Here is a 25,905-nt window from a genome sequence, read left to right as displayed (position 1 = left end):
GGGAGACTCTCTCTGTCTGGAAAGGCGGCTGGAGTCTAGGAGTAAGAAATTTGAAGATTTAGAGTTGTGCCAGTCCCCTGTATTCCGACAACTGCCTCTTACCCTTGGTATCCACCTATTAACCAAGGGATTTAGAGACTAATTTAATTTAATTAAACCTGCATTCCTGTGAGTAGTGCAAATAATGAAGACCTTGTTTCTACAGATCTGTGTCCCCTGCCTTTCTCCTGCAGACCACAGTGGTCATCCTCCCCATTCTCCCTCTCTTCTGACTCAGTGGTAGGTTAGTATGGAATCTCCCACTGCTGACAGCCAGATATTGGAATTTGTGGGGCCTTTCTATGTATCAGATTTGAAAGTTGGCTGACGTTTTCCAGAGAGTTAGAAGTAACTGGCGGGAACAATCAGGTACAGCTGTAGCTCAGTCACATACGTAGGAAAGACAAAATCTACAGGCCAGCCTGGTTCCACAGGACCCCTGTCCTGGCTAATCATAATTCTTAATCCCTTTTTTTCCTGTCGCACAGAACTGAACATTTTCATATACTGTAAGAAAAAATGTTCTTGTAGGGCTTCCATTTTGTGTCTTGGATACATTTCCGTTAAATAAGATGAGCTTTATTTTTTTATATTCTCTCTCCAGTTCCTGTTCTTCTGAACAGTCATTCTTCTGGCTATGCCATGTTACTAGAGACCTGCTCCCAGCGCCATTCTCACTGGGGTGATGCATTTGGGATCCTAGGCAAACCAGAAATTTGCTAACAGTAACTAAGAAGCAAGAAACATTAATAAATCTAAATTAAGTTCTGAGTCTTGTTGCAGCTAAGTGGTTTTTTTCATAGACTTGTATCTATTTGTAGATCCAGACTTTTAAAAGTACTCATCACCCGAGATCTAATATACAGTAAAATGGCTGAAATCTGTTCTTTCAGCAGCAGCTCTTTAGATACTAAAGTGTCGTCATCCTCACATTTCCCTGCACAGAAGAGCTGACAAGGCTGGGAAGATGGGGCAAGGTTTACTCTGTGCTGTTTTAGGGAAATTATCTGTTTCAGAGCTGATGGGCAGAAAGGCACAACACAAAAACTGTCAGGGTGCAGAGGATGCTGGATCACCATTATGAAAAGCAGAAGTGTATTTGGGCTTCCTCTGGGCTCCACAAGGGCTTACCTGCTCACAGCTCCCTCTAAGGGGTTCTCACCACCAGCAAAACAGTGAAGAAATGTGTCATGTCATTTGAGATGATGAAACAAAATTGTCTAGACACCACACTACAGCAAGACACGATTCTCCCTAAACCATGGCCTTGAAAGTTATGAATGCTATGAAGAACCCCTTTGATCTACTTGTTCCTGCCTGTATCATCCAAGCATGCAGATACACTATTAATGTAAAAATCTTTTGTCTAACTATGGAAACAATGCAGGAAACATTTGATTTTGAAAACATAAGTATCTATCTATTTCTCATATATTCAGGAGATGAGAATAATAAATTTTGTACGTATTAAACACCCCATTAATCTACAGATATGTCAAATAAGAGTTGATGATTTTCCCAATACTTATGTTGTCATAAGTAAACCTTTCTTTGCACAGCTGTTCTTCAGGAATAAAGCTGTGTACTCTTATTTTAATTTTATTTCCATTTCTCTTTGTCTTTTTTAAAAAATATATTTTACCAAATTCTAATTCAAACTCTTTGAGTAGAATGTCTTTTGTTTATGCATGATAAATTGGAGGAATGAAATGGAGAAATTTTCAATTCACATTCTTCTATTAAAAAATTATATGTGTTTCTGAGTGACATCATTACAAAACCCTCTTCAAAACCTCCTTATTCACACTAATATTTTAGATCTTTCTCTGAATGTATATTTTTAAAGATAACTAATGTATGTTTGGAGGAAGATCAGTTTCTTTTTTCCCCTCTCTTATTTCTGCAGAATGACTTTCTTTTTAAACACTGGGACTTTTGTTATGTTAATCAGTCAGGGAACATTTCCAATTCAATTTTACCTGAGCGCTGGTCAGCTAGAGTTTCCTTTGTTTGATGTCCCTTGAGCCTTTCCTTGTCTTTTAAACTGTAATTTAGTTGGAGCTGCTGTCAATTTACTCCGTCCATTACATTTACAGTGATGTTCCAGACATTGTCTTCTATTCAGTCCTAGAGAAGTTCCTCGACCTAAACAAAATGTGCGGGGAAAAATCCCATAGAAATCGGAAGTACAAGCACAGAACTCTGTTCGCCTATGTGCAACGCATGCATACAAATAAAATTGTTGCTTCCTACCAAGATTATTGCTATTTTGTTTTTAATCTAACAGATCCTTACACTCAAGAGGGCTACCAAATGGTAATTAATTAAGATTTTCAATGAAGTGGACATACTCCATACAACTAGGCAACCAGCTTGCTTTCTGCTCTGCCGTGCCTTTGTAGTAATGAGATTTTAAACCCTGCTACTTTTTAACTCCACAGAACAGCCCTTAATACTAAGAAGTGGATTTTTTTATCACAATTACCAGCTGTCATGGAGTTCAACAAATAGAGCAATTTTCTTGCCCTTAGTCCATATCAGCAAGTTCCTAAGGTTTTGGTGTGCCAGGTGGGAAATTGTTGCTTTGAGCAGTTGCTTTCTGTGGGAGGAGAAGGGAAAAAGCCCCAGAAAGAGGATGTTAGAGCTCATTTTAACCATTGAGCTGCCTTGACGGAGGGTGATGCCAATGTTTGTGTCAGTAGAAGGGGAAAGTATTGCCTACGTGAGTTCCCACATATACCTCTGAAAGCTCTTACCTATGGCTGCATAGCTGAAAGATAAAACAGTGAAATATTATGCCCTTTCCTGTATATCCCCAAAAGAAAACAAAAAAGACACAATTAAATGACAAAAACTTCCAGTTCATGGAAGAAAAGTGAGTAAGGACTATGAGAAGCTTGAGAGAAATGGAAACAGGCGGAAGTTTGGCATACATGTCCCTCTGTGGCTCTACAGACATTGAAAAGAAGCTGAATTGTCTTTTCTATGAAGCTTCCCAGCCTGGCCAGGGTACTTCTTGGAGCATCCTGTTTTGCTGAAGCTAGGTTCCTAGGCCTTGGTTGGAGGGTAGATGCTGTGTTGGCAGCTGGATACTTTGGAGCAGATTCGTAAGAATTTTGAGGTCTCGGATACATGTTGTGCCAGACCCCAAACCCCATTCCTCTAGGAGAGTACTCTGGGTATCTCTGTAATGATATCACTTAGGCATTTATGTCCAAATCCAGTCTATTTGAGGGATGATCGGTCCATCCCCAGAAGGCTATAGGTCCATGCTCACTAAGAACAGGATTCTTTCATTTAAAACAAATGCAATCTGGCCTGATCCTGCAATGCCTGATCAGGTGCAAGTCCTCCAATGCTGAATTTGGTTTTAAAGATACAGGAGACTTGACTTCTTCATGTACAGAGCAGACTTGAGGCTGCACTTACCCACATAACCTCCAGAACAAAAAGAGGTGAGCCAGTCTCAGAAATGGCTTCATGTTTCAGGATGTTCTGTTCAGTACTTTTCCCATTTGGTTTTACATGTACATCTATATCCAGCTTTTCCCCTTGAGGATAGGCTTTGGGAGTGTCTTTAGGACAGTCAAATAATGAAGCTGTCAATTTATTCATTTGCCACTAGCGTGAAGCTTAAAAATAGGAAGTGATCAATAGCTAATGACAGAACACATGGAAGAGCAGAATCTTTCTGCGCTCTACCAAGAGGCTTGACAAGGTTAGTGCTGTGGCAGTATGCAGGCACTTGTACAGCCCTAACCTTCGTCAGCATTGCTTGTTGTAATTATCACAGGCCTTCCCTGGGGTGTACCTTCCTTCACTCACTCAGCACAAACAATTCTCAGATTGTTTTCCCATTATAAATTGTATTTGGTACCTAGATTTTTAGTTATGGATTTCTTCTTTTTTCCAATTGGGTTGGGTTTGTTTTTCCTTTTAATTATGATGAGAGATGGTATCTGTGCTTGGTTTAATTGCATTCAGTCTCACTGACTGATACACTGATGTTCTGTACATGCTGCATATTTGAGACACATGTATGGATTTGCATTTCATTCTATGTACAATCAATGAACCCTATTTTAAAAGCCACTGCAAAAGGAGGGACTAGTTTCTGCAGACTGTGATTCTCTATGCAGGACAGAATAATGCATTGCAATGTGGAATCTGATCAGTAGGTCGCAGGGATACGCTTCAGCCAAGATGAACTGGGAGGTCCCAGCACCTACAGTCCTTGCTGCAGGGGCTCTGCAAGCTCAGGCAGTTAACTCACTCCTCAGTGTGACAGGACCTGCTTCTGCAACCAGGCGAGCCAAAAGCATAGCCAGGCCTGAGCTTGGTTAGTAGGAATTTTGTGACTGACTGGCTGAGCCAGAGTTTAGCAGTTATATTTAAGGGAAGCTCAAATCCTTATGGTGTCTGATACTGCTTGAGGATGGCTTTGGTTATTGCTTCTCCTAATATAACCCTGAAAATTGCTTGTTTGTTGATGACAGCATTAAACAGTAGAAGCTGGTTACTTACAGGGAACAGTTACTAATGTATGGGAAGTAATTGGTTCCACATCTAAGAAAGTATTTATTTCCATTCCACCATTTATCTGGACTGTAAAGTATAGCAATTATTTTATTCCCTTACAGCATGGTTTGTGATATAAATACATGTTAGACAAATGCGTTGTTTAACAAAATTATTTAAATATATCTTGTCTGTTGCTTACAAAAACATCAAAAAAGAATTATTTTTTTTTATTTTTCAAAGCTGACAGTACCAGCAAAATTTATGTAGCAAGGAAAAAAGTGTAAGAAGAATAACAATTTAATCAGCTTATGACTATGTCTTAAATGATATTGATATTTAAGCTAGGTGAAATGAGAGATTGTATGAATGCTGCTTGTGTACCAAACTTTAAAAAAAGGGAAAACGACATGCCACAAGGGCCTTAAGTGTTGTTTACTGCATAAAATGGCTGTAAAGGAAGTTGTGTGAATTGTGGTTTAAATTGACTGGATGCCTATTCAAAAAATATCAGGGAAAAGAAGTCAGGTTTTAGGTAAGTATAGAAGGAAATTCTGTTAGACTTTCTAGGGAAGAAGAAAGTTATCTCTGTTGAAATAAAATTTTTAGTCAACCTTGCTAATTTTGGCAGGATATCTTTTCTTTCCTTCCTAAAAACAATCCCAGTTAGATTTCAGAATGAAGATTGTTGAAAAAAACCTGTATCTGTTGAGATTAACTTTCCCTCCATCTTTAGGTTTGAAGTTAGCTGCTGAATTTGACACAGACTAGTTATAAACTCTGTTTCAGCAACACCACCATTTCTCTGGCAAGTTCTACTCAGCTTTCTTTGTAATTAACTCAACGAGCTTCTACCATGCCTCTGTACCAGACTTCCTCTGGTCACCTATCAATCAGGTTGGTAAGTTGGGAAGAGGCAGCTACAGCAGCACCAGAGAAGTAGAGGATAGGCTGTGATACAGGATGGTGATCGAAACACTTCTGGTAAATGCCACACTTCCCAGGCACTGATGGCTGCTCAAGGAGACTAATTGCTGACTTTGCCCTTGTGTTCCTCTTGTCCTCTTCTACAGCTGTTTCTTTATCCTGCCAACAGTCCTTTCTTTACTGTTTGTATAATTAACATATTTTAATTAGGGTTATTTCTCTCCTTCGAGCCTTGCTGTGGTGATATTTTCCCAATATTGCTTTTTCTAGCATTCCTTCTAAACGTCATCTTGGTAGTCCTGTCATTTCTAGCAGTGAAGCAAAGCAGAATTTAACTGCAGTGATGTGTCTAGGTGCATCCCAGAGTCCTGGTCCCTTAAGCCTACAGAGATAGTCTAGATAGAGTGTACCAGGCAGTCTGTCCTCTGACTATGTGCCAGGCTTGTATTTGTTGGAGAACACAGTGTTGGGGAAAAAGTGAAAACTTGTATTTATCAAGCAGTAGATCATAGCATTAAACAGTGCTGAGATGTCTTTAAGCCCATAAATTCTTATACCCATATTTAAGCACAGCCATCCAAACTCATTCAGGACATGCTTCAATCTGTTATTGCAAATGTTTTCATATCAAATGTTTGATTTTCAAAAAAATGAAAACATTCTGGAAATCGTCCGTACCTAATTGTGAGTGCATGGCACTTTTTAGTCTTACTGTGACTGAATTAAAACAAGAGTCCTTCCTGTATGATTTTTCGTCACTTGACAAGAGTTTAGAAAACCTAACACTGTTAAGAAAATAAAGTATTTCTTGTTCAACAGACCAACTAAACCATACAAAACTGCTGAATTTCTACCTAATGCACATCTAAATGTATTCTCTATCAGAAAATAGCAATTATTGAATACATCATTTACCATGACATCAGGGAGCAAAATGTTCCTCATGCTGCCCAACAGACCATGCTGGAACACCTGTTTCATATCATGAAACCAATCATAATTACTACCAAAGAAGTGAGAGCTGAAATGGCATCATTAAATCTAATTCTGTCACTCATGTCTTTGTTGAAAAGAATTCCTAAGGGGGAAGAAATAAAACATATTAAAAACACATTCATTCATTTTCCAGTGTATTAAATCTTTGAGCCATAGAAGCAAGCAAATATTGATACTACACATAGTGTTAGAGCAGATAGTTACTTCCATGACTCTACAGTGATAAATCATCATTAAATAACCTCCTTTCTCCCTCTGGAAGATGATGAGACAATGGTACTATCAAACAACCTTGCATTGTTCTTTATCTGTCTTGGGCCCTACTTCTTTAAAAAGGTGTCTTGTGCTTTTTAAATTTTTTTTATGTAAGTAAGCAGTTTTAAAACAGTAAGCCGCTTTTTTGTTCTTTTATAATTGTTTGTGCCTCAGGTTTATGCCTCAGGTTTTCATGTGGCAGCCTGGCCAAAGGAAGCCACATACTCAGGAAATCCATGCTTTGCTATTGCATTTCCTCAAATTTTGTCTAGAGTGCAAACACCACTGGAAATTCAATATTAGAAAAAAAATAAAGAAAGTGGCATAAGTGGCTCTGGGGAAGCTATAGATAGCAATGGAGCAGGGCCAGAGAAATGCAGCCCTGTGAAGCCATCTGGTACCTCTGTCCACATTAAAATAGACAGGTATGGTCCGAGACAGTTTATTTGAACACAAGGACTGGTACAACCGCACTGGATGTACAGAAGTTATTTTTGCTTAGGGTACATAATCCTCTTATCTCTAGTTCAGAAAGAAATAATTTCCCACTGATTGTAAAATATTCTTTAAAGTACCTACCCTGAATATTTGAAGCTGTCCAAGTGAATCGCCTAGAGTGGGCTAGTCCTCCAGCCATTATCTCAAGACATCCTTCTCTCAATGTATTTCAAGTGGGCAGAAGGAAGATGATTACACAGGCCACATTTTCATGAGTTGTGGCTATGGTACTTCTGTCTCAAACAGTAACAAACATCTCACTAATTCTATCACTGACTGGCAATCTCACTGTTTTCAATGGATTTTGATCCTATTATTTCTGTAAAGAAGGGAATGTACAGATTATGACATTCCTATTCCTGTACATTAGAGAAGTGCTAAAATACTGTAGCAGTAAAACCCTGTGTTGTACCTTGACAGGTATCAGTTTGGCTAAATGACAGATTGGAAGAAGGAGATGATGCACAGCTTTAAAAGGGATGGATTTGGCATGACTTGAAGAGAGGAGTCGGCAAAAGTTTCCAAATGGGTAATGATGTCGCAGTCATAGGCTCAACCCACCATTCTAGCAAATGTCAGGAAAGACAGGAAAGAGACACTATTAAATCTCTGTGAGAAAGTTGAAGGAGAGCTCTAGAATGGTGTCCGTGACTGAGTTTTTGAGTCTAAAATAACATGGGAAACTGAAGACAAGTGGATGAGTCCAAAATGAAGACCTTCCAAGTGGCAGAAAGACTAGTGAAACTATGGACAGGGATGAGATATGAGAGGATTTGGAGTGATAGGTTTGAAGTTAATTTTTTTATTTTGTGCAGTATTTACTGTTTACACTGTTTTATGAGTTTCTGATTCATCTTTGTATAGTTTTCAGTGGTAGAAACCTTATCCTGATATTTTCCTGTAGCCTAGATACTCGGGTAACTGGGACTGTTTGCAGATAAACCAAATTTATCTCCTATGTCCTTTACTGAATACTAAAAGGACTAATTCAAACTCTTTCCAATTCCACTGTTTAACTGAGAAACAATTGTGACCAATAGCAAAGGTCATGTATGCAACTGCCAGCTATTTTCTTGCTTGGGCAGGTTGTCACCAGTTTTCCCTTAGAGCCAGTCCTGCTACAGTGAAACACAAGGGGAAAAAGCGTCAAGTCTTACTATCACCAAGGAAAGCATATTCAGAGCTAAATTTTCTCCTGTCATTCTCTTTCTATAGTCTTCTAAAGTTCCACTGCTGGCTCCGCTAGCACAGTGGTTCCCACAAAAAAGCAGTCTCCTAACATGTGAAATTGATTCCTTTTGGATGAAAGTAAATTGGAAGATGTATTCTGGGAGGTGACATAATGCACTCCAACAATTTGTAGGCACGTTGCTTCTAGGAACAGACTAGAACCACCTGAAGACTGCAGACTTCAGGTCCCCTGCACCAGCTGCTTCCCCACACAAATCTTCACTCTCTAAGCCACTGCCTGCTAAATAATCACAGCTTATATGATCAACACATGGGTTTCTTCTGTAAAGGTGTTGCTCATAACACCTGGTTACACCAACACTGTTCCAGCTCAGCAGCCTATTGTGTTTTCTATAGCTGTATTCAGTACACAATAGATGAGCATTTTATGATTACATGCATATGTGTTTTTGTGCATGTATATGTATACAAACATACACAAACGTACTGTTTGGATGTTTTGTAATATAAAGTAATGTACTAGATTTTTAATCAGAGCATCCCTTTATCATAATGCAAAACTAATTGTGCTGTTGTGTGCTGGAGGTCAAAGTTGTTACAATAAAACATCCGTCCTGGAGGTTTTTAGAGGGAACCTGTTTAAAAAGGTTAAAGTGGGTAATTATCACAACCCTAATTTACAACTACTTGGCAATAAGAGTTTCTTTTCAATGAACCATTTATTCATGATCTGCTGCTTCACACTGCAGGATTCTTCTTGAATAGGTTAGAAAATGTAATTAATAAATGATAGGATTATTTATGGTTCACGGTGCCAGATTGGGAAATACAATGATACACAGAATGAGCTAAAAATTATTCTCACAAGCAGCGTTTTGATTTTTAATCCATGGATTGGATTGTCACATTACTTGATATGGTGTGGTGAACTCCTGATGGTATTCATAGGATGTTATTTTGTTTGTCATCCTAGCTGCTCTGTGTGCCAGTAAAAATGGACATGCTCCTTTGAGAACAGAGTTAACGAACGCTGACATGTTAATCTTTCTCTAGTTGAGGTAGGGTGGAATTTGTGCTTGTGCTTAGTTTGACGATGTTAGTGATTATCTCAATCCCCCAGTGGAAAATGGAAGATGGTTAATATTCACAAACATAAAGTGATCCTCTTCAAAATTTATTCTAGTAATACTATATATATATGTACTATATCTGCTAAATACAGACAAATATTCTCAATTTTAAGTTACAAAAATATGCTAGAATGGGATGATGTCAGCTCTAATGTATTTATTCATGGGCAAAGTGCTTGGTCATGTTGAAATTTTGCTACGATCTACAAAACCTGTAGGATTCAGCCCTAGAAGGAAAAGCATCCTGAGGGATAACATTTTATATTATTATTGCTTTTAATTATTGCTTGGACAAGAAATTTTCACAAAGATAAAAATGTTTTAAACACTAATTTCCACACAGTCCTATAGAAAACTGACAACACCTAAACTGGAGGCACACTGGCTGTCTACCATGCTTTTTACTGATAACATACTGGAGCTAATCAATGAAAATCTATACTTTAGCTCTAAGTTGAAATGTACTGTGGAACAGTTCAGTTTCCAGTTATTCTTTGCTCAGATCCCCTTATAGATGCTTTCCTATAGTAATTAGGATTTCCAACAGTGATTCTAAAATATATTTGTGCATGTAGTTGGGATTTCCAGGAGTGAACTACTAAGAGAATTAAAAAATGCTTTTAAGTTTTGATAGCAATTTGAGTCCCATGGCTTCAGAATGACACTTAGTTTTAATTATAGGTGAACTGGAGTTCTAAACACTTACTTAGGCTCCGGTACTTCTTCTCTGCTGGAAGCAATGGTGCCTGTATTCACTGTAAAGTTTCCTCTGATTTTATTTTAGATTAAATGTCCAATTTGAAGTGCAAAATGAATGCTTGAATCTATGCACAAATATATACTAGAAAATGTAAAAAATGTAAAGTTTTTAAAAATGAAGGAGAAATAACAAAACTTCATGAAATAGGAAAAATATCTTGTTTTTTTTTCCTTTAAGCCCTGAAAATTTACAAAACACAAGATGATTTGTTCAGTTTCCTTGGGAGGTTATCCCTGTTTATCTACTGTCTTTTCGATGTACCAAACACACACATGAATGGGTAAGAAGGCTCTAATTTTTTTTTGCAAATACTGCTCCTGGAGTCTGCAGGCTATTTGAATTGTATATGGTGTGTTCTCTTTTGTCCAAGGTTCTTGCATTTTTTGTGGTCTGGGAGGATATCCTCTTCTGCTTCTGTGATATGGGATGTTACACGGGGAACCAACTGTTTTTCAGTCTTCCCCAATGTCTATAAGGAGTTGTCTGACTCCAGGCATATCTCAGGAGGGGAAGAAATGTTAGTATGTGTCCCAGCCCACATACATTTACACTTTTTTTTTTCTGTGTGTGTGTGTGTTAACAAAAATCTTTGAGATGTATAAATCCCTCTCACTCAAAGCCCTAGGCACTTCAAGTGATAAAAAGCCAGTTTATTACATTGCCCTAAACCTAAGACAGCCCTGCTGGTGTCCTGCTTATGTAGTAAATCATCTTCTTTATGAGAGGAATGTGCACACTGAAAGATTCTTGCTGTGGAAAACAGAAAGCTTACCCCTTACATCCAAGGGAATATTTGGCCAACCTGTGAATAGACGTACTCGACTGCTAGGCTTTTTATCACTTTACTCTTTGTATTTCTGGTGGTTTCTTTCCTTGCAAAACTGTAGTATTTTCAACATTTACCAAAACTCTCTCACATGCTGCTTGGCCTTCTTTGCTTTTTGTGACGCTTTGATCATTCGTAGTTATGAAGAAAATTTACACTTTCTTTCTTGTTTGTACCTGTCTTTTGGTTTTTCTTTTGCATTGAGCTAGTTTATGAGAAAGAGAGAATTAATCCAAACACCTTTGAATTAGTTCTTCTGGATAAATAAATAGTTCTCATTTTGCCTGCTAGAAAGAACTAGAAAGACTTCTGTTCTTCCAAACCTGTCTTCCCAGATTGCAGAGAGGAGTGATAAGGAAGATACCAAAGAAGAAAGTTGTGATTATATTTAACTTTTAAGTATTTGGGGTAGGAGAACCCCCTATATTCCAGAAAACAGAGATAATATATGAGGGAAAGTGTTTCTTCAGCTTGTCCAAACAAAGTGAGACTGCTTGTCTTCCTTCAGATATCTTTTATTTCTTCCTACTTTTCATAAAGAAGAAGGTGAAGATCCTGTAGAAAATGTGAAGATGTTTGTTATAGTTTGCATAGGAATGGTCTAAGTAATATTCCTGAGCTGAGCTTTGTTTGAATGACATTCAGCCAGTATCTGGTCTGTGAGGAACAGTGGTATTTTTCCTATTTTGATTAAATGTATGGACTAAATATATGATTCAGTTAAACCTTTTTTTTGGTTTGGATTTTTTTTTGCTATTTTTCAGTGATTGACAGTGGGTCAAAAACTTTAGACATTCAACAATTTCTGACTCAATACTGTCTTCTCTTCATACATGTCCTTTTCCTTCAAGGTTTTAAATCATTTTGCTTCATTCACCCATAAAATACAATCCCTTTGTGTGCAGTTATATGAGGTCCCTTTCTATCTCCACCTTGCTTCCAGCATTTCTACTCAAGCACCTAAGGAACTTTTTACTTCGTGGTCTTATTTCTGTTGGGATATTTTCTTCTTCAGTTCCATTTTCTTATTTCAAATTTAATTTGCCTCAGCTCAGCTAACCTAGTCCCCTATGTGGCTTCATAAGGAAGAGTTAGTCTAATGTTATTTTTAGTAGTAGAAAAATAGTCATCTATTTTTAATCAGGCAGTTTTGGTTTTCCGTTTCAGGAGTGGAATAATGTATCCTCTCATAAATACATGAATTCCTCCTCCCTCATCCCTGTACACACACACACCTGCATAAGTGTCAATTAAGGCAAGTCACGTGGCCTAAAATTTCAAAAGATGTTAGATGATTTAAACCAGCCTATTCTTTGGAAATTGCAGGTCATTTGTCCTTTACTAGATCAGTGCAGTTTTCAAAATCACTAGTCACCTCTGAAAATTAGGCCAAGAGATGCCATTTTTAAAGCAGAAGGGAGAACAGAAGCACCTTGCTCCAGCCTGGGCTCTGGGAGATGCTGAGATTGTTATGCTTAGATTGTTATTTCCACAGCTGCTCGCATGTTTACATAATAAAGAGCAGTTTGGGGCAAGGCAGATGAAGGAGTGCAAGCACATCTGCCTCTTATATGGGAGGTGGTTGGAAAGGCACTTTAAGCCACTCCTCACCATGCATGCCCAAACACATGCTAAATTACCCTGGAAGTTGCATTGGTGACACAAAGCTTTGCCTGCTTTAGCTGCACTGCATCCAGGACTAGCATTGCTTGCAAAGTGATGTGAACTTGAGGCATTCGTGACACAGTTCATGACATGATTTCCAGTCTTCCTGGATAATTAAGCCTTTATTTCTCCTGTCCTCAGTAACCTATCTCTTCTCTGCTTTCCTTTCCTTGGCATTATGCAGTTCAGCTTTTGATCTTGAGTATAGTAATTTCCCAAGCTATTGTGTCAGCTACAAGTCTTTTATTCTTCCCAGAAGTATGTTGTGGCACGTCGTCTTCAGAGGACTCTATCTCTAGAGATACTCTGTAAACCCACTTTGCTCTGCATATGCACAGTCCCTGCCTGTGAGCAACGTGCCATCTCTTAGCTGCATGGCATGGGAGATAATAGGACTTTGCTTCACAACCTGCGTGAGTGACAGAAGTTCAGCATAATGAATTAGCTGTGCCTCTTGTGAGCAATCTGACCATCCCAAATAGACTTGCAGTACCGTGACATCAAATATTGTCTCTGTTTCTCCCTCTCTTTCTCACCTAATCATCCGTAGAATGAGGACACACAATAGTATGTTTGTGTATCATTTGGGATCACCAACCAAGTCACCTGTGAATTATACAGGTCAACAGAAATGGAGGTAAAGATTTGGTCCACGTGCATTATTCCTGTGTCATCGGAGATTACAGACAAAACAAACATAGGGATACACCACAGGCATTTATTAAATGTTATTACAATTGCTTTATTGTGAGGAGAATAAGAAGAGGAGGGATTATATCTCTGAAAGCAAGGCTTATTTACTTTGATCCCAAGTCATCAGAGGGGCCATTTTAATTGAAATAATATAACTTGTCTCAGTATAAACATGCCACAGTATAAAACTGTCAGGTCCTGGTACTTTGCATGCATAGGGAATATTTAGCACGAAAAATGAAAATTTCTCCTTAGTAATGCTCCTAAAGCTTTTGAGTGGGCTTCTGGAGCATGCAGACATGAACACTGATACTTTTCTGCTTTTCCCTGAAACTTATCACTTACCTGCCATTTTCCCCTGCATCTTCTGAATAGACCATTAATTTGTAACCTGTGTTGCCCTGTTCCAGTCAGCAGGATCCCTGCTTCCAGGATTCTGTTTACAAGTTGCCAGTATGTTTGCACATACATTTCCCACCAGCCGCTGCCCTAGGTGCTCCCTCTAGTCTATTTTCTGGAATATTTTCTTTGTTTCTAGGAGGTTCTTTTACTTGACGATTAAGTTTCCTGCAGGTATCAGCTATTTTAACATGGATGGGAGTTGAGCAAACATATAGTTGTGGCTTAGCTCAAAGTTTTCTGATTTTTTTTATGCATATAAAATAAGAAAGTGTAGTTCAGGGAAGAAAAGAAATTAGGAATATTAATGTCAAAACAACACGGGAAATGGCTTATGGGCTGCAAAACATCCTATTTTTTCCCAACTACACCAGTTTAATAGGTGATATTATCTCTCTGTACAAACTCTGTCATTACTTGTAGGGCTTGTAGATTGGTGAAAGGTGAGTTAAAAACAAGTAAGAAGGACCAAAGATATTATGAAGGCGTTCTAGCTGTAACTACAACCTACTGAGACAGATAATTAGTTTGAATGGTGGCAAGATATAAAGCAGCTTTTAAAAAAAAGTGGTGGTGAGAATACAGGCAATCAAAGCAGGGGAAAGAGTGAATATGAACATCTAAACACAACCACTAAGGCTGGAGAGTGTCAGAATGGAAAATTGCTATTGGGTATTTGAAATCAAGGAGGGATACACTTGGATTTAACAAATACAGCAAAATATCAGTAACAGAAGAAAGTAATAAGTGATGAAGCTTTGCCATCTACACCCTCATCAAAACAGAGAGCATCTTGGATCTGCTTCGCCTGACATCAAATTCTGTTTTGTAAAGAGAATAAGTGAGGCAATGTGATAGGTTTGTTTGGTTTTTTTCTAATTTCTGTGACATGCTAAATAAATTGCCCATTGAATCCTGTTACACATAAGCTACTACAGGTTTTTGCTTTGTATTGTCGTGTAGGATTTTACTGTTTACAGTGTGCTGTATTTGTTTTAGATGTGCTCAAGCATTTTCAGTACAGTTTCCCAGTGTGAATAGACTCCATATAATGAGCTGGTCTGCCCGTAGCCTCTTAGCTTGAATTTACCATTCTAGATGTGCAAAGATTCTGGAGTCAAATTTCTTTACTAAAAGAAAGATATAAAACAATTGTCAGCTAAATTCTGACAGACAGACAATGATCCTTCACAGGAACTGTTTACTGAAAGCCTCTCAGGGAAGTTTGTCGAAGCCATCACACACGGGGTTTGCAAAGTCACATTTTATTTAGCCCCCAAATTTCTCGTTTAAATTCCTACACGAACACCAGGAAGAAGCAATTTAACTAATCAGGAATTAATTTTATTAATACCTTTAGCTCTCCTACCTCTACCTATATCCTTTCAAAACAATTTTTAGACTCTCTTTAACAAACCTATTGAGAGATTTGTTATAAATACTGTACTGATTATTGTTTCTATGAAAAATCTGTTCATTGCATTACTGGTATTCGAAATGGAAAGACCAATTAGACCTGTTAACCCATCTTTTTGTTGGTAAGTTGATTGGGAATTACTGAAGCGTAACAATTCTAAGTGGCTTTTCATGTGAATGCCAAGTTAAAATGGATATTCAGAGATGCATTAAGCATTTGTACCTGGGACTGCATTCTTCATTTAAAGATCTACATGTTAATTTTCAGAAATGTGACATAAACACATCTCAGGCTTCTGTGCATCCTCTTTCCAATATTTGTACGTATGCAAATGTTGAATACTAAAGTTGTAGGCCAAATGTTGTGAGTAAGGACTAGGAGTACAAATAACGTGGACTATTTGGACATGATGCATTTGGCAGATATTGTAGGGCTGACTCAAGGATTTGACTACAACAGTCACAGGCAAAAAACATTAGTTAAAAGTAATATCAGAATGCATTTAACAGGGGGAATTTTTTAACTGATCAAGGCAGAATTTCTTATGCTGAAGCCTGATTTCAGAAAATGGCTTATCCAAGTAGACAGTAGTTCAGAAAACAGCAGTCAGTGAAAGATAACCATGTGGATTACCCATGGGAAAGGCACTAGAGATGAACAGTAAATGGGATACCTAGAAAAGAGTATGTTTCTTTTATTTTATGATGAAATGTAGTCAAGAGGTAGTTGATACTGTTAGAAATTTTTCTGTAAAGAAATATATAGAGATAGCTGAACAATTCTGACATGTTTCTTCTTTCTTTGGAATTTCCTGTTCTTTTTGAAATCAAATTATTCCTTTGAGACGGCTGGAAACAGAGGACAGGTTCCTGGAAATATTGCAGACATAGAGTCCTGCCACCTCCCCATCTTGATCTTCCTACATGTGAGGGAGGGAGACAAGTTGCTAGAAGTTCTCCCATGGCTTGTGTCATCCTTTTAAGTTCATGAAGAATCACTAAAATGTGTAACCTTATTTTGAATCAAAATAAAAATACATTTCCCTAACAAAATCTGTCAACTGAAATTACATAATCCAGTGCAATTCTTCTTTTGTCATTCTTTTTAAAGTGAAGTTATACTGAAATGTAAGTTTACTTGCATAGCCTCCCTTAGTAATCCACTGATCATACTTCTCTGTGCCAGCCTGGGTCAGGTAATGTGGTGGAACTGAATATCAGATACACTCGAAGCAGTGGAAGCTCAGTTTAGGAACACATTTACTTGCTACTTTAAGAATGCTCAGAGAAAATTTGCCTTTGTCACTAGTGTGCTTTTCTTCTCTCCCTGGGGCATAAAATGCATTCCCTTGATCCTTGACTTATTTAGAGGTGATTTGACAAAAGAGATCTTTTCCTCTATGTGAGATGAGCCTGTTGCCTTGCTGCAGTAGAGGTTAATAAAGAGAACATCATATATGAAGGTAAGCAATTGAACCAGGAGTTGTAGAAATAAATGTATCTCCTTCTTTTGTACCCCTTAGGCACTTGGCTCTTTCCTATGTAGGCATACAGAACATATCAAAGGAAAACAAGTTCATATATTGACCACTTAGCTATCACTAAGACTTTCTGCAGGTTTCAAGAAGGAATACTATTTAGGAAAACAGGTTTCTCTTGGCATCATCCATGGACAAAAGTCTGAGGGAGCACTTAGGCTTTCAGAGCCCCCTGAGTGCTGGACAGTGAGGACATGTTGATTCTGGGAGCCTCACATGGAATACAGATCTGGGACTCTCAAGGTCTGCCTGTGTATGTTCATCACCTTATCTGATTCTGGCAGCCTCAAAGTTTACCCCAGAACTAGAATATTAAAGGTGCTAGGTTTAAACCTAGGTTAAAATGAAGACATTGCATTACTCACAGGTATTAATTGGAAAATACCTCGGTGAAGTTCATGTGAAAAGGAATAGCTGACTGGTAATGCTTACACTCAGGAGGAAAGGATGTTTACTAATTTCTAAGGCAAAACCTCATTCATCTCTTGACTGCAGTTTTACTTGGACAAGTGTGAGTCATTAGGAACACAGTCTAGTGTTTGTGCCTGGGAAGAGCCTGTGAGCCTCTATGCTCCTCTGCACTGGCGTTCCAGAGTATCTGCTCCTCCTTTCATATTCTGGCAGTAAAATCTGGGGAAAATTTCTAGCAAACTGCGCTGGATCTGACTGCTACATGGGGCTGGGTTTGGTAAGGAAAGGGCTAGACAGCTTTAGGCAGCAGTCAATTCATCCTCTTCAGTTAAATCTGCCTGCAGCTCTCATCTGCAGGTGTCCATTTCCCCATATAGCTACAGGCATATCTGCATTCCAGTTCATTCATGTTTGGGTTTTGTTTTCCTTTTTTCTGACAGGAACTTGTATGTAAACAAATTTCCTTTACTTTTTTACTTCTTTCAGTTACCCAGTAAAAATAAAAATTGTTTTATATGCAAAATCCTTTACAAACTCTTAGTGCTTTTAATATAGATGTGAAGATTGCGCAAACAGATTTTCAGATACACTTACAAGTGTGTATATAACCCAGAGCTATCATGAGATGAAACATCATTTTCTAAGTTGGCAGAATCACTCTGGCCAAGCAATTCCTACAGAAATATGTGATTCTGCTAAGTTTCTGAGACATGCTGAGTACAAATTTGTGAAGCAATGTATGCAAGATACGCCTAAGGTCCACTCATGGACAGAGAATTTGTTTTAGGAGAGTTATTTCTGTGAAATTTTAGATGGTTTCTTTGCAATAATAGAGGGAAAGGAAACAAATTCAGCCTTAATTTTAGCAATAACAGACCTATAAAAGACTCATTTTATAATATGTCAGATTGGAATTTAGAATGTGAGCTTATCTACAGTGTTTAGAAAAGAGAAAAAATCCCAAATGCAACAAATAAGGCTAGCTAAAATATGCTGCAAGTTAAAACTTTGTATTTCACCTAGAACTAAATTCCAGTCCTACGTTAAGTGCATAAAATACTTATTTGGATTCAGGCCAACATTTCCTTGTCTTTAGTGTAAATAAGACATCTCTATGGCAAGTTTGAAGTCAAATGGCTCTATATAAAATGGCAGCAGCATTAATTAATCGTATACTTTTCTAACCCCTTGGGGCTATGTGTCTATTAATTGCCTGTCAAAATGGTTCCTATTTTGTTGAGCATTCATCAGAGCAGTCCTGTTCCCCACTATTACTTCGGCTGTGAAGTCAAATATTTAAAAGGTGTTAGTAGGGCTAAAGAGGAACACAAGAAGTCACTGGATAGGATGGTAATTTATTATCCTTTATCTGGCATGGGGTTTTGTCTCATCAGGTAAAAACTCACAGTTTAAATCATTACTGGCATGTTAAAAATGTAAATGCTGAACTGACTACTTTCCATGACTCACCTGACTTCCATGTGACTCCTGCTCACATGCAAGTGTGCAAGTCTAGGTGGGGAACTGAACATATATCTAAAATATAATGTAGAGTTGAAACACTGGTCTTCACTGGGAACAAAGTTGTTTTGCCTAGTCACATCATTTACAAGACACTTTAATTGCTGTTGTTTCCTACCTCGGATTTTTTTCATGATTATTTGAGACATTTTTTCCTCCGAACATTTTTAGAATCACAGAATTGTAATGAATTGTCAACCATTATTCAACATGTTCTTTTATAACGGTTAATTAAAAAAAAAAGCATGATTACTTCACCTCTTGATAATCATGGGTCTCTTCATTTACCATTTAACTATGATTCTTAGAACTCTCAGTAGCAAATATATTATTTGGACTCAGATTTTGTATGTAGCAGGTTAGCATAAAAGCACTATGGTATGTGCAGCCATCTTGGCATTGTCATTTGAGGCTTTTTTAATTAAAAGTCTGCCTTGGAGTATGTCAAGTGCTCCTGTATTTTTGCCATTCTTCTTATCTCTATGGCAACAAAAATATTTCAACATTTACATGGGCATCATATTCTTTGCTAATGTACTATCTGAACTGTTTGTATGCTGAGAAGGGGAACAGCAGAGATTGGCTTCTGCTGGCTGGGATGCAGGAGTTGTCAAGACAACCAAGAGGCCTAAAGATGTCCTTACTAGTAGCATTAAATTGAAGCTTTAAATTAATTCACCCTCATGTGTTTTTGTAGCTTATGCTGTTAATTGAAATAATAGGAATGACCTTCCCTGTACATTCAGAGCACCTGTCCCATTAAAATTGCATGTGCTATTTACTTAAGTACACTCATCTATCAGACAAATCTAGCGTGAAATAGGGGAAAATGGAAGACACTTATATGGTACTGCTATGTATTGACTTGTAGTAATAGGAGAAGCAGCTTTTCTTGTGTCAAGCTTGAGACAGTTGTGATGAACGTTTTATTCTGAAACTTCATTTATTTCTGCTTCCCACTCAAGAGCCTTAAGTCTGCATAACTCAAGACACTACAATTTATTCTTCACTGAAGAATCTAATTGAAATGTATAGCTAAAATTGTGTTTGTGGTTGTAATATAGTTGAAGAAGCCAAGTATCATGTTTTTGTGTATGCAAGAGACTGCCTTTCCCTTCTCAGCAGAAAAAAATCCCTCAAACAGTAGGAAACTGCTACTTTTTGTTAAAATCACAATCTTACACCATAATCTTGCACTAACTTAATTTGTGAAGTTACTTTTAATCTCTTTTCAAAAATAATTTTATACAGGAGCTGATTGAACTTTTTGCACCTGATTTTTTAGATTTGCATAGCTACATGGGAGGGAAAAGTTTATATGATTATATGTACATTTGTTTTCCTTCTCAAAAGAAAATACAATCTGCAAATAGCTTTTTTTTGCTGATATTCATGAGTTCCATCTTGATGTTCATGTATAACAAATAACCAATAATCTTTAATGGGGCAATGATAGGCAAGGATGGACAAGTTCTTAAAGGACTGAAAGGATTTACTCCTTCTCTGCGACAAGTTTAAAACACAAATTTTCACCCTGTATCCTCCTGGAACATTTTCCATCTCATAAAGAGGGAAAAGCACTTCTAGTTGCCATCGCTTTTATGCTGTTAGGTAAATCATAAAGAAATAGGAAACCTGGGAATATTTAATTTTCCCAATAATTTTCCCAATAATTTTCCCAATCCACTGATGCACAAAGCCATCTAATTATACTGATGTACGCCAGCTGAGAGTCCAACTAGTAAGTTAATGAACCTTGAAGCACGTTTGTTGAGGAAAAAGCTATTAATCTTTCTTCATAGATTAGGATACTGAGAGGAATCATTTCTCTGCTACTTCAGGATTGGTAGGAGTGCTGATGTTAAAATGGGGATTTAACCTACCTGTATTTGAGAACACAGGTGAAGTTTCTTGGACATTTCTTGGTGCAATGACTAGAGCATCTGAGGAACAGTGACTTGCCTGACAGAACTGTACTTCACTGCATGCAGAAACTTAAATGTAAGCCACTAACAGAATGATAACACTAAATGTACTCTGTAAATGCGAATACCACAGCATGAACTGGAAATGCAACAAATTTCTTTTTGTCTCTGCGAAGGGATAGGTTACTGGGAGAGGGCAGGAGGCAGACAAGCACTCTCTTCTTCCCCGGCTGCTGTTAATCTCACCAAGATGGGTACCATCTCTGTGACATGTGGCAGGGATGCAGCACTCTCTGCATGAAAACAGTGACTACAACTAGTTTACTGTGTGCATGTTCATGCTCACACACACTGGTATTTGAAACACCTATGAGTGCTCAGCACACCTGAAAATCAGGCCATTTAATTCTGGGTACTTTAAATATAGATTAAGGGCCTTAAATTTAGGTATGCAGGTTTGAATGTTTTGGATCAAACCTCTCCATGAGCCCAAAATCAGTAGTGCTATATTAAGATGATATTGCAGAATAAGATATAATCAGTTCAGATTTATTTGCAAAAATAAGCCCATAACTTACTGGCGCTAAGCTCACTTTAAACTATAGTTTTTAGAGAATAGCTGCATACACACGAGTTTTACTAAACTTAAACTGGCAAATCCATGCCTAGTGGCAATGGGTCTACATCTATGAGCATTACTTTCTGCTACATACAAATTAAAAATACTCATTTGTCCCAGTCACAACTTCTGGCTATGCACTAAAATACTGTTCGTAGCACCAAAGCCATCTTACTTTGTCAAGATGTACAAATGAAGGCCTAGGGCCTCAGCTAAAAACAACTGGCCACTCTTTCCCTGTTTTCACCACCCCTGGATACGTTACTGACACTGGGGCTTTCACAGAATCACAGAATCACTAGGTTGGAAAAGACCCACAGGATGATCAAGTCCAGCCTTTCCTATCAATCACTAAACCATGTCCCTCAGCACCTCATCCACCCGTCCCTTAAACACCTCCAGGGAAGGTGACTCAACCACCTCCCTGGGCAGCCTGTTTCAGTGCCCAATGACCTTTTCCGTAAAATATTTTTTCCTGATGTCAAGCCTGAACCTCCCCTGGCAGAACTTGAGGCCATTCCCTCTTGTCCTGTCCCCTGTCACTTGGAAGAAGAGGCCAGCACCCTCCTCTCCACAACCTCCTTTCAGGTAGTTGTAGAGAGCAATATGGTCTCCCCTCAGCCTCCTCTTCTCCAGGCTAAACAACCCCAGCTCTCTCAGCCGTTCCTCCTAAGGCCTGTTCTCCAGCCCCTTCACCAGCTTTGTCGCTCTTCTCTGGACTCATTCCAGAGGAGGCTGAGGGGAGACCTCATTGGTCTCTATAACTACCTGAAAGGAGGTTGTAGAGAGGAGGGAGCTGACCTCTTCTCCCAAGTGACAGGGGACAGGACAAGAGGGAATGGCCTCAAGCTCCACCAGGGGAGATTTAGGCTGGACATTAGGAAAAAAAATTTCACAGAAAGGGTCATTGGGCACTGGAACAGGCTGCCCAGGGAGGTGGTTGTGCCACCTTCCCTGGAGGTGTTTAAGGCACTGGTGGACGAGGTGCTGAGGGGCATGGTTTAGTGATTGATAGGAATGGTTGGACTCGATGATCCGGTGGGTCTCTTCCAACCTGGTTGTTCTATGATTCTATGATTCTTGTGGTGAGGGGCCCAGAACTGAACACAGGATTCGAGGAGCGGTCTCACCACTGCCGAGTACAGAGGGAGAATAACCTCCCTGGACCTGCTGGTCACGCCATTTCTGATACAAGCCAAGATGCCATTGGCCTTGTTGGCCACCTGAGCACACTGCTGGCTCATGTTCAGTCACTGTCAACCAACACCCCCAGGTCTTTCTCCTCTGGGCAGCTCTGGGTTTTGATAGTTTCTCTCTTGGTGTTTTTGCAAGGAGCTGGAAGGCTGCTTCCTTGTTCCTGTGTCATGTACCTGTGCTGACGAGGAACAATGCTGAAATAAGATTGTGGAGGATAGTTTGGTCAAATCAAATCACCCACCTATGTCTTGGGCCACTTAGAAAAGAAGCAGGGCTCTGCTACATCTGTCTTAGGTATGTGCATATAACAGTATTGAACGGCTGCAGGGACCAGCATGACTGGCTTGAATCAGTGATTTCTGTTTGTAAATTTAAAGGGATCTTAAACTTGGATAAAATTGGATCTTAAACTTGTTTTAAAATTGATGGAAAGGAGGGGCATGCTACAGTGGCATTGAGATAATTGTAAATTGGACTCTTGTCACTTTCCTTCTCTGAGAGAAAATGGTAGAGGAACAGAGGCATAACAGTCTCCATAGCATCTCTAGGGTTAACATCAGACTGGTGAGAGTCCTAAAATTTACAGGAGACCATACTTTTAGAAATGGATGCCATCCTTTATCCTTCTCAGTCTCTAGTTCAAGAGATGGAGACTGACAGCAGAAAAGTCTCACTGGAGGAAGTCCCCAACCTCAGCCTTCTTAAAGGCAAAGAATATCTCACTGATTTCCATGAGAAATTATATCAGTGTTTCTTCTAGGGGCATGAGACTTTCCTTCCATTGCAGTAGTACAGCTGAGATTGACAGGGGTCAAAAGTCAAGCACAGAAGAGAAAACAGTTTGTCATTGTAGCTCATGCATTTCAGGTGGCATTTGAATGATTTGCAAAGTCACAGGAAAGTTCCTTACATCAAGAAGAAAAATTGGCTGCGCTGCATCAAACTCCCCCAAGGCTATAGGGCATCTGGATTAATTTTTCCATTTTGGAGCTATATTCAAATTTCCTGCAGGTAGAACTTGCCTACACAACTGTCAGCATGTGCAAATCCATATGGAAAATATACTGAATCTAAACTACCACAAACTGACTGTGTCTCAGTCTGTTGAAATAAAAAGCAATAGCATTTGCATAATTTAACACTAATTTCGCTCTCTAGCGCCTCCTGTAATTTCTTAACAATGGGTCTTGAACTGTTGGTACAGTCCCAGGTCCAGAAAAACAACTTAAAGACTATTACATGATTCCCAAGTATTTATATCTAAATCTTGTAATCAGTATATATAATCTCCCTTTTTACTCCTTTTTTCCCTCCCCATAGTTTTGCTCCCTCTTTTTATGGCCTGGATGTGGCATGGCGGAGTTCCCTTATTAAAGCAGCTTGCCAATGTTTTCTCTGTCTTCAGCACCATGGGATATTTCATTGACACTCAGGATCTCTTTCGATATTCTCTCTCTGTCTCTCTTGACATTTTTGCAAGGAGGGAGAAAGAGGCTGGGGGAAGGTGCATATAATGCTTCTACTGCTGAGCACTATGAATTATATCTGCTGGAGTAATAGTGTGAAGTGGCAGGGATCCGTTTTGATGAATCTCATGCTGATTTGTAGCCCCAATTCTAGCTGTAGGTAACACTGAACACCTGTTTGGAGTGCTAGAGAGATAGAATAAAGCTCTGTACAGAAAATATGCTGTATACTGTAGCTGTTTGTTTATTGTCACATGGTAATTAATTTGCAATTATATTTCGAAACATACCGGAAAAGAAGTGTGCCATAATTCCTACTCCCCAGAAAGAGGCTCAGCAGTGACTCTTGTTAGACTCCGAGCTTGCTGATTCTCTCTTTTCTCATCACTGATTGCTTTTTTCTTTTGTCTCAGCACAAAACACAAGGTTACAAAAGAGACTTCTGTGAAGATTCATGCCTGTATACTAATAGGTCTGTGCTACTCTAGAACAGAGTCTTCGATGCACACACAGACACAAACACACACACACGTTAAAGAGGTAATGTGAAGATCTATACAATTTTATCTCTGGCATCTCTTGCCGTAACACATCACTCATAGTGTTCCACTGCAGAAGGAAAGTTTATGATCCTCATTCTTCATCTCTGACCCATGAAATAGTTGCCTTTTTGTCCAAACGTCTCCTCTGCTTCTGTTTAGCCCATTCAGAAACGTCTGCTAAGAGATTTCTTTGTATCATTCTACCTGCTTCTGACTCTGATGATATCTCTTCTGAAAACCAGGCTCCTGCCCTCAGTCTCTAAAGTCCTCATAAGCTCAATATTGCTTGTAAATGACTCTTGTTTTACTGCACCACTTTATAATGACCTTAGCTTCCTATTAACTATTCCTTTCAGCAACCTCTCCATACTTTCTTCCAATGTACCTGACATACCTGAAATTCTGGCTTTTCACAAGCAGACCCCAAAGTTGGGTTTCTGCCACCATGCTTCAAATGAACAGAGGAGGCAGAAACCCCTGCTTGCCTGCTTGCCTGCAGTGCCATAGTGTTGTAAGACAACAGAAGTTGCTATATTAGATATAGTAGCAAGTGTTTTTAATTGAATTTTACAACGTGATGCTTGATTCCTCCTCTGATACAGTTTTTAGAAATAGCTTCTGACTGGATTCACAGCAAGTTGTTTGTTTATTCTTTGTCTTTTCCTAACAGTTACCTGTTCTCAGGTTCATATTTAATACTAACATATCCAGAACCCTAGGACCCCTCTTTATTTCTTTCCTCCCATGTTTTTTGAATAGCTTTGCAATTTTTATCTTTCTTCTCTTTAGTCTATTTATTAGTACTTCCAGGTTTGATGAGTTGGTCTTGAGATATTTTGAAGATATGTATATATGGTTAAATAAAAAAACTAAATTTGAAAGTAGCTCCTTATTATTTCACTAAAGCTTAGAGCTCAAGAGTAGGATCCCATTATTCTCTTTCAAATGCCACAAGGCTGTACAAAAATAATGTTTTTCCACTGTGCACATTGAAGTTTACATTGTAGATGAGAATATGGATCTTTACCTAGTAGACTGACTTGTTTTATGCAAATTTGTGATCAACTGCAAATATGTGGAGTATATAAACAAAAATCCTTCAATAGTAAAATACAAGGTAAATCAATATGCCTCAAAGAGAGTGCTAAATTAATTTGCAATTATGTCAGATAAGGAAGAAAAAGAGAAAAATATTTGCTTCACCTGAAAATATTCCCAAGTACAACATTTCTTTGACATTTTCACATGTGCTGAAAAGTTACTCCTGAGGAATTAATTTCATTGCTCTCACTTGGTGCCCAACAGTGACTGATATAAATATTTTATTAAGCAAACCTGCAGGTTTCTGAAGATTATATGTCTTATCAAGTTGA

This window comes from Phaenicophaeus curvirostris, chromosome 1, assembly GCF_032191515.1.
Source record: "Phaenicophaeus curvirostris isolate KB17595 chromosome 1, BPBGC_Pcur_1.0, whole genome shotgun sequence".
Lineage (NCBI taxonomy): Eukaryota > Metazoa > Chordata > Aves > Cuculiformes > Cuculidae > Phaenicophaeus > Phaenicophaeus curvirostris.
Note: the sequence above shows the minus strand (reverse complement) of the source record.